Source organism: Mirounga leonina, unplaced genomic scaffold (genome assembly GCF_011800145.1).
Source record: "Mirounga leonina isolate KUSES-001 unplaced genomic scaffold, KU_Mleo_1.0 Mir_93, whole genome shotgun sequence".
Classification (NCBI taxonomy): Eukaryota; Metazoa; Chordata; class Mammalia; order Carnivora; family Phocidae; genus Mirounga; species Mirounga leonina.
The window spans coordinates 10,125,589-10,136,187 of record NW_023270854.1 but is presented as its reverse complement, the minus strand read 5'-3'; the positions used below and the strand labels follow the sequence as shown (position 1 = coordinate 10,136,187).

At 34.9% G+C, this 10,599-nt stretch overlaps 1 pseudogene; it reads left to right on the top strand.

Moving 5' to 3' along the window:
• Positions 1 to 5,240: 5,240 nt before the first annotated feature.
• Positions 5,241 to 10,599, top strand: part of LOC118004715 — a 65,191-nt pseudogene continuing 59,832 nt past the window's right edge.

The following is a 10,599-nucleotide window of genomic DNA, read 5'->3' as shown; positions in this document are numbered from 1 at the left end:
TTTATTTATTTATTTATTTATTTATTTATTTATTTATTTATTTATTTGAGAGAGAGTACATGAGAGGGGGGAGGGTCGGGAGGGTCAGAGGGAGAAGCAGACTCCCTGCCGAGCAGGGAGCCCGATGCGGGACTCGATCCAGGGACTCCAGGATCATGACCTGAGCCCAAGGCAGTCGCTTAACCAACTGAGCCACCCAGGCGCCCGGTTCTTTTATTTAAATAAGAAGAAAGGTGTTTAAATATAGTAAAACTTTCTCTTTCATTCATTTCTAGTTAGAACTCTTAACTTGTTAAAAAATCATAATTATATAGAACAAATGTCATAAAAAAGGGATGATATTTTTTAAATGCTTGCTAAAATTATCTTAATTTAACAAAGAAAACCAGGAATCAAAACTAGGTTTAGAGACTACATTAAGACTTTCAAAATGCCCATGATTTAAGGTTGGTATAACTGAAGTGTTATCTAAAAGTCTTCAAATATGATTGATAGTAACATTAAAGAAGACTTTCATCTTGAACTTCAAATAAAAATGGCACACTGAAAAGAAGGTAGGGCATGAAGCTGTCCCAAGGTAATCAGAAATTCTCAAGACTATGAGCTCTTAACTTCACAAATGATTTAGTAAAATCTATGATACAACACTCCTAATATTTGTGTAATTGCATAGTATTACTAAGGGGCTTTCTTTTCAGGGATGTGATGTTCAAACTTACATATTTTAAAAGACATAATGGTTTTGAACCCACAATCCTAAAAGAACATGGCCTCAGTAAGGCAATGGTTTTATTTTGTTTTGATTTCTTTTTCTACCCCCCCTGCCCCCACCTAGAAACCTTTATAATCTAGCACCCAAGGGATACAGTCTTTTTGGATAGTCTTTGATACAATGATTTGTATTTGCTTTGCCTTTGTAAGCCTCACTGAATGAAAGTGCTCGTGATTGACAATAAATATATCACCTCACTAGGTACAGACCTTGGCATTCTCCAGTGTCCTCAATCCTGGATAATAGTACAAAATAAGAAGGCTACTTTGATTACTGGTTTCTTAATGACTAATACAAAAACAAATTTGCACAAAAAGCAAAATGCTATTTGCTATCAAGCAGAGAGCCCAGTGAAGGGAAAATACCTTTAGCATAGAGGAAGCGACTACCTTAAACTTTTTTTTTGATGAGTTGTATTATCTAACCCAAAAGAAAACCACTTGACTCTGTGAACAAGTATGATACTCATGTTGCACGTCTAAATTTAAGGGACATATGAAAACTCTATCAATGTTGTTTACCCCTTATTCCCTGTAAAGTAAATGGAATTTTCAAAATACCTAGAAATTCTAAATAGATCATATAACAACAATAATATAATATTAAGATTTTTTTTTTCTTTGGACTGGGTCATACAAGGAATGAGTATGTTCACATCGTAATACTAACCCAAGAAAAAGCATGCTTTGATATTTTTAGTAACAGATGAAATCGGCCTACGTTCTTCACATAAATGTGCCCCAAGTTTTAGTGAGACAGTCCTCAATAGGCAAGAGAATGATACCGATTATATGGTATTTTACCATGCATATAGAGACCTCTCAATTAAGATTTGCTAGATAATGGAACAACAAGTACTTAATGAACTATTCTTAAGCTGATGAGGTTCAGGGACTCCACAGGTTTTAACTCTTCTGATGATGTGCTTGGCTCTCCCTTGGGCTGATTTTGTCACTTTGGTCTACATTAAAAAAAAAATCTGGAAGCTTGTCAAATATGTAGATTCTTATGTCTGCTTTATAAGTATCCCAAGGATTCTGCTTCAGGTAACCTAAGGAACCACACCTGGAGTAAGATTGACACAGGATGATGCTAGGCTGACTTTGGTAAATCCCATCTATCCCACCAAACAGCCCTTGACCTTGGGCATGTGATTTAACCTAAGTCTAGTTTTCCCCACTGATAAAAGGGATGCACATCATAGTACTGTTATAAGGACCAAATAAGACTATTTTAAAAGTGACTAATACATTTCATAGTCAGTAAATTGATTATTGATTTGTATGTTAGTGGTTAATAATAATACATTATTAACAATTAGCACAATATTAATATAATCCATAGTTGATATTATATATAAAAAGTTAATGCATATTTATTAAACACCTGCTATATAACAAGCACTATTCTTCTTTCTTGGAATAAAACGGCTCAAAATTATCTTAGGGTTAATAAGCCTAGTTAATCAAGACTTAGTGACCACTGAAGCATGTCTTATTGGAGGAAATGAAAGGTTAAATGATGTTTTGAGAAGAGATTAATCAATTTTTAGGCAGTGGTGGATAAAGAACAAGTTATGCATTGCCTCTAGCAAAATCAGTGAGGAACATTTATTTTACTGAGGATGTTCCAGAGCAACTTAAAACTGGAAAGGCTGACATTATAATTTGATGTGAGCATGCAACATGTTTCTGTTAAATTAGGGAATATACTTATCAGAAGCAATATTTTGAATTGGTACTTGTAGTGAATTAATGGAAAACATTTAATTTAACTTCTCCCAGAAACCTTGATTCCTTCTTTCAATCAAGAATGATGAGTGGACGTGGACTTCCTCATGAAATAATTCTCTTTCCCGTGGGGGCAAAAAAATGATATTTGAACATTCATGTTATGGACTAATTTTCTATTATGTATATTTCCTAAATCTTACACAACCTTGTGTTCTCCCTATCTCTTCTTAGGCTATTCCCAAAAGTACCTCTCGTCTGCAATTTAGAAGCCACTTGATGTAAAACTTAATTGCCTTTTTATTCCTAAATTGGTAAAAGGGGGTCTCAAAGCCCTCATGACTTTGGACCTTAAAATACTGTTCATTTTTTTATTCAGTAATTTCAAGAAATTTATCATTTTCATATATCATCTGAATAATGTTGATTTCTCAATGTACATTTTAAACTCTGATCTCCTGAGTCTCAGAAACGTATACTCAAATTCTAATGCATATACTTGGCCAGTTTTCCCTTAATACCTTAGATACATCATGCCTGAAATCTAACTCATTATCACCTCTGTGAACTATGTTTTTCTAACTTGCTTGATGCCCCAAATCAAATCTATTACAGAGTCTTTTGCTTTTAACTCTTAATTATCAAATTTTACTTGTGCAATTTATATTTTTCGGTCTTAGTTTAGAAGTTCATAGTCTCTTACCTGAACTCTAACAACATGCAAAAACATGCCAAATTCTTCCTCCTTACAGCATTTTCCTCTCAAATGTATGCTCTGAAACTTTTATCCATTTTGTGATACTGTATGTAAAATCTTTTGTATAAAACTTTTTAATAATTTCTTGACTATGACTGAAAATGTTTCAAGGACACTTCATCTGGCTCTTTATTCCCTAGTCTCCTCTCAATCACTCTCTAACTTCTCCTTTGAACTCCAACCCAGTTGATATTTTAGGTTTGTTTCTTTGTTTGTTTCACATTCCTTTGTTGTTTCTCTGTCCATGAGCTGCCTTCCACCATATCTCATGACCCCAGTATCTTCATTTGACCTGTGCCTACTTATTTTCAAGCCTTATTCTACAAATTTCCTTTTCCAGGAAGCTTTGCCTTACTCAACCCAATAAGCTTTCTCTCATATGTGGGCATATAACTCTTTCCTTGTGTTCACTACATTGTTCTGTAATTATCAAAACAGAAAGGACTGGCTCTGCCACTGAATTAGCTTTAGAATGATGTAATCAAGTTACTTAAATGTAAGCCTCAGTATTCTCTTTTTCCAAATGAACGAGTAAGACTAATCACTCAGAATGTACATGGTTATTGTGAGGATTAAATAGGCTAATATATGAAAGACTTATCACAAAGCCTGGTGCATGCATGCATTTATTTATTTATTTATTTATTTATTTATTTATTTATTTATTTATGACTTTTTAAATTTATTTGAGAGAGTGCACAAGAGAGAGCATGAGTTGGGGGGAGGGCAGAAGGAGGGGGAGATGCAGTCTCCCCGCTGAGCAGGGAGCCCAACCAATGCAGGCGAGATCCCAGGGTGCTGGGATCGTGACCTGAGCCAAAGGCAGACGCTTAACGACTGAGCCACCCAGGAGCCCCAAAGTCTGACTTATATTAAGGAATCAATAAATGATACATCGACATAATGGTAAATGAATTAATTCTGAGTGAGTCTGGTCACCATTCTTCATTATTGGGCTAAATTCCTGTCTAGTTCCTTTCTGGTTAGTAAGAAACCTGTTGAGTTTCTATCCTCAGAGAATCAGTTCTCCTTCTTTACTGCGGACAGTCAGAGCTCCAAAACATTTCCAAATTAGGACCACATGCTTTACTGGTGACACTTAATCTAATGCAAATAAAATTCTTGTTCCCTGTATTCCTTAGCTATTTCCAACCAGAAATGATCACTGTGAGAATAGTGGTTTGATTTCTTGATTCAATTATTTAGCATTTCTTTGGGACTGTAGATGTATTTTGTAAATATTATCTCGTTTAGTCTTTGCAACAATCATGTGGAACTTCTTTATAGATAGAAACGTTAAAATAAATTGAGGCCTAGAAAGATATGATGATTTTTATAAGTCACTAAATTAGGGGGCGCCTGGGTGGCTCAGTCGTTAAGCATCTGCCTTTGGCTCAGGTCATGATCTCAGGGTCCTGGGATCGAGCCCCACATCGGGCTCCCTGCTGTGCGGGAAGCCTGCTTCTCCCTCTCCCACTCCCCCTGCTTGTGTTCCCTCTCTCGCTGTCTCTGTCAAATAAATAAAATCTTAAAAAAAAAAAAATCACTAAATTAGAGGAAGAGCAGTGATTTCAGCCAGCTTGAATGGGAAAGCCCTACATGTTTCACTATCCTTTGTTTTTCCTCCTCTACTTTCCCACTCAGGAAGCTTTGAAAGTATTTTGAGGAATAAGGGCTGGACATTTTGAAAAAGCTCACCAGGCGATTGTAATAGTGCCTCAAAACATCTTTCCAACCCACTGAGATCATAGGGATTAACATTGGAGGGGAATTATTTATTTCTGATTAGAAGGAAAAAAAAAAAACAATTTTGTTAATCATGTCAGAATTTTTGTGAATGAGTCATTCAGTTTGATTCTTTCCTGTACAAAGGTTTGTCAGTTGAAGTAAGGCTCAAAATTAGCAAATGTAAAATGTTCCCTCCTCCTATTGCTATATAAATGACAGAGAACTTTATATAACCAGTCTCTTCAAGCGAAATATGCTGCTTAGTGGAGTCTCTGTCACTGTGACCTCTTTTCTGTACATATTTGGCTTGCCAAAAATTGTAGACAAACACACAGTTCCTGTGAAGAATGCAGTTTACTGTTTGAAAACTACCATTGTCGATAATGCTCAAGCGGTGTGTGATATGTATCGACCCCAGAGCAATAAAAGAGATTTAGAAGTGTCTGTCTATCTATCTAATCTATCGATGTCTATTTTTTTAAATAACATACATAGGTACTTCAAAATTATTTTAAAATTTATTGCACTTTGGAAATTTACAAATAATGACAAATTATCACCCTTCTGCCAGATGTACTTTATATTGACAGAGGGACAAAATTATCATGACAATATTATTGAAGTAATATAGTTATGGGATAAGTGGTAAATGGCTGATGACAAGCAGAATTTACAAGAAATGGGATTAGATAGTCATTTAACAGGACTCTCATTTCCTTTTCTGATTCTTTATGTGAATATGCTGGGAAGCTTGGTATTTATGAAGAATATATTGGTATGGAATATATAGACACAATCAGATTAAAAGTAATGGAATGGGATTCCTTGTACCATTACTCTCAATGAGATAATTCAATTTTACTTGATAAATGGATATACCATTCTTGATATTTCCTGCCATATATACACACATGCACACATATTTTATAATTTACTATGGATTGAGCAGAAACATATGATGTGTGTGGCAAGATACATGCTTTTTGATCCCTTTTTTACAAGTCCAGATCCACAGCTTTTATTTATTCCTTCTTTGCAGTTTTAAATGGGAAGGTAGAAACTGTTTACCTCAGATAAAGTATTTTAAATTACTATTTGAAGATATTTCTTACTATATTATTGAGCTATGACATTTTATTCTTCTTACACTCTGTAGTGATTTCTTATGATAGGATATATTCTCCTCTAGCTAACCTTTGAAGGCAAGCTGTCAAACAGTGATAGTCTTGCCTGCGCTTTGAGCTCTCCTTGAGTATGCAGAAGACTGGAGTCACCTCAGAGTTGCACATTTACTGCCATCTAGTGATTGAATAATAAATACATCCTGCATACTTAAATTACTACTATTTTATTTTATTTTTTTTTTACCATAGTAACACTGAACCATGGAAAAATAATAAATGTGAATTTAGAAGTCATGTAGACTAGTACAAGAAAAAACCTGGCCCTCAAAGAATAAAATCCCATCAACACTATGGGGTTGAACCAGGATTGATATCTGCTCTTTTTATATGTTCATTCAGTGTTGTTTACCTCCACTCATCTCATCTTCTGAATGAATAATTGTGCTATATTTTCCTTAGCTATTTCATTTCAAAAGATTTAGAATGCAGTTTTTTCCATGTTGCTGTTCTATATAATGTTCAGGGAATTATAAGCATTTTTCTATTATTTTTTTTTTTTAAGATTTTATTTATTTATTTGAGAGAGAGAGAATGAGAGAGAGAGAGAGAGCACATGAGAGGGGGGAGGGTCAGAGGGAGAAGCAGGCTCCCTGCTGAGCAGGGATCCTGATGTGGGACTCGATCCCAGGACTCCAGGATCATGACCTGAGCCGAAGGCAGTCGCCACCAACTGAGCCACCCAGGCACCCGCATTTTTCTATTATTAAGCAACAACCACAATCACAAAATTTTGAGTGAGTTTATATACTGAAAATAACCTCAGCAAATATTTCAAATATATTTTTTATTTAAAAAGATACAGAATAGTGGTGAGAATGACCCTAAGCATACCCTCATCAGTACTTAAAAATCTCTACCTACTAGTCCAGTATGATTTTAATTTATTTGACACATAGTTATTGTTGTAATGTTTTGGTGAGGGATTTTCTTAAAGACAAATACTAGCTCTATATTAAGTGCCACTTGAAAAAAAAACAAAAAACAAAAACATCTAATTGATATAGTACAGTTCATAGCAGACATTCTTATAAAATATTTTAGAAATAAAATAATAAGTGACATGTTTGATTTGTGTATAAATGGATATTAGATATAGGTACAAAATTAAATCATATTGTTTAGAATAATAGACATAGTATTTTAAAATTCCCTTTCACAGTTTTACATATTCATGTTTATAAGTCCTATTCAGATTTCTTTATCCCTCTCCATGTACTTGAAAATACATTTAATATATATCTGAAAAAATGCTTGCCCATACAATTCATCTAATCACTCTGCTTTCCCAGATTACTTTTTTTTTTTTTTTTCCTTCAGTAATCTGATTTGTGCTCTAGAAATGAAGAGAATGACAGCAAGCATTGGGATATCTGTCCCCTTGGGGAGAAACCGGTAACTTAAGGTAGCAATGGTGTCTGGCAATTTTTCCCCCAAAACTGATTGAAGTAATTTTGTTGTTAATCTTACGGCTCTCAGATGAAGTGGAACTGATGTCACAATTCACTGAATTTGTTCACAGAATCAGCCATAGGCAAATCAGCAATGTAAATATAGCGGTGATTCTCAAAGTTTGTGTGGACTTGAATGCACTGGAGATTTCAATAAATTCAATCGATCTTGGGTAGAGTTCAGTATTCTGGTTTTTAGTAAGTATCCTTGGACATTCTGAAACAGATAGTCCCTAAACCATATTTTTAAAACACTATCATTTAATTTATTATTTTTTTTAAGATTTTATTTATTTATTTGACAGAGACACAGCGAGAGAGGAAACGCAAGCAGGGGGAGTGGGGTTTGATCCCAGGACCCTGGGGCCATGACCTGAGCTGAAGGCAGACACCTAATGACTGAGCCACCCAGACGCCCTGAATTTATTTATTTTTTTTAATTCGTCTGTCAGTTATCCATCCCCTAAGTCCTCTCATGGCTTCTACATCTTAAGGGATGTAACCTGACAGCTTTTTCTCTCACAAAGACAGTAGCTGACAATTATGTTTACATTGTGGTGCTAGGGACTCAAGACTCCCAGAAATTATTGCAAAAGCAGAATCTGAGAAGCCAGATGAAAACGTGATGTTCTGGGACATGGACTCAAGATCCAAACCACCTAGGACCATTTTCATCCTCTGAAACTCAGTTGATGTGTGACATTGGGCAAGATGCATCAAATCTGTTTCCTCTAGTGTAAATGCCTCTCAGAATGGTTTATAGAATTACATGAATTAATGTGCATAAGTTCTAGAACTGCACACTGTTTTATTTACATTAAAACAGTATTTTAGTTGCTTAATTACCATGTTTAATTAGGGAATTAACATTTTACTGACATTTATTTTATTTTAATTAAATCAAAATACGTTTCTGAATTTGTCTGCGTGATTGAATACAAACCAGTTGGTTTAGCTTCTGATTCTGTGGTATAGGAGCCAGTGGAAGACTGTCTGAGGCCTCACCTGTGGGCCTAAATCATGGAAACTTCACATAGAGGGTGGCCCCAAGTCCCTTCTGTCCTGTCCAGTCTAAGCTGCTCCAGCCTCTAGATTTTACAGATCATCTCATGACTGTGCTCAGCTTGAAAGTGCTTACAGGGGCTGGTTTTGGAAGTTATGTGTTGGTTTTCTTTCTTTCAAATATAAGAAATATATTCGATGTGATAATTTACTTTAAAAATTACTAGGTTCATGAGAATATTTGGAGGTTGTTTTGTTCTCCTATTCAGTGTTTGTATGTATTAAGCATGTGTTTAAGCATAAATACATATGCCTATATAGAGGGCATAATAGTGACTTCAAGAGGCGTACACTAATAGTCTGGATAATTCAAGAGCCCAAAGACATCCAGTTGCCTTTAGCTTGAAAGGATTACCAGGAAAATTGTAACATATTCCTTTACTTTATTTTTCAACACTCAGCCTTAGTCAAAGCCATATCCAAGTAATCAGATGTTTTGCCAATAGTCCATTTGTTTTGAAGTGTATAAGCCTAATATTACAAGATCAAAAGTCAATATGCTCCTGTTTCTGTTCTACTATTTTGTGACTTTTTTTTTTTCTTGAGAAAACACCATGCTATGCAGGTCATATAATCACAATAATTAATTAAGTTCAATGAAACTTAAAACAATGAACTTAGATATGTTATAAAGGACAATCTCAAAGCATAAACAAGTGTCAAACAACTGTTGAAACTAAAACATGAGTATATTTTCCTGGTTCGCACTATCCCATGGTTGTCACAGACTCTACTGCCTGCCCCCTCAAAGGCATCCCCTTCCTTCTTCCTCATTGACAAAACCAAAACATTGCTTATGTTTATGTTTATGTGCTCTCCTACATGTTCTGTGTCTTGGGAAAGGTTGACCCCATCCTTAGTCTTACAGGACAAATATTTATTATTCTAGGCATATATAGGAAAAACATTTAAGGAACAGACTCAGGATGTTGGTGCATGGAGAGGTGATGCCTAATGCTGTTATTGCCATCCTGTGATACGGGCTTCTATCCATGGAACCTGGATCTTGACGATGATGCTGAGCCATGAATTAATCAAATCTGCAACCGAACCATAGGCTACCTGTTCTGAGAGAGAATATCTTTATTTAAAAACAAACAAACAAACAAACATTATACTAACCATGCCTTCTACTAGAACTCAGGAGTAATTGATTTAAGTACATATACTTTATTTAATTGGATAATTACTGAAATAAAATGATATTAGGTAGACACCATACCATTAGTAACTCATATATGGCAATCCTTATTCCACACCAATATGAGGTTTACGTATTTTTTAAAGATATATATATTTATTTATTTATTTATTTGAGGGGGGAGGGTAGAGGGGGAGTGAGAGGGACAAGCAGACTCTGTGCTGAGTGCATGCCTGACAGGGGACTAGATCCCATGACCCTGGGATCAAGACCTGAGTCAAAATCAAGAGTTGGTCACTCAACTGACTGAGCTACCCAGGTGCCCCAGTTTGCATATTTTTTAAAACATACAGAAAACTACTAAACACAGTAGTGTAATATTTTACATGTATTTAGAGAATATACACTACTTAATCCTGTGGCCCCAACATAAAACTTTGTCAATCTTAAAGGTCAGATTTTGATAATTCAAATGCTCCTTTTACAAAATTTGGATTATATTATTTGATCTGTGATCAGATCATCTGAAAATTAGTACTTGTTTATACCTTTACTATTATTTTCTATTGTTAATAATATTATATTATTCTATTAATTATTTTCTATTTCGAAGGTCGCTTTTATTTAAACTTTATAGAAGCTGGCCCAGGATATATTAATTAAAAAAAATGGGAATTAGTTGGTAGAGGGATGAAACTATGAAAACTCATTATAACCAAACATTGTATTATGTGCTGGGCAAAATAATGGCCACCCCAAAGATGTCCAATTTTAAAC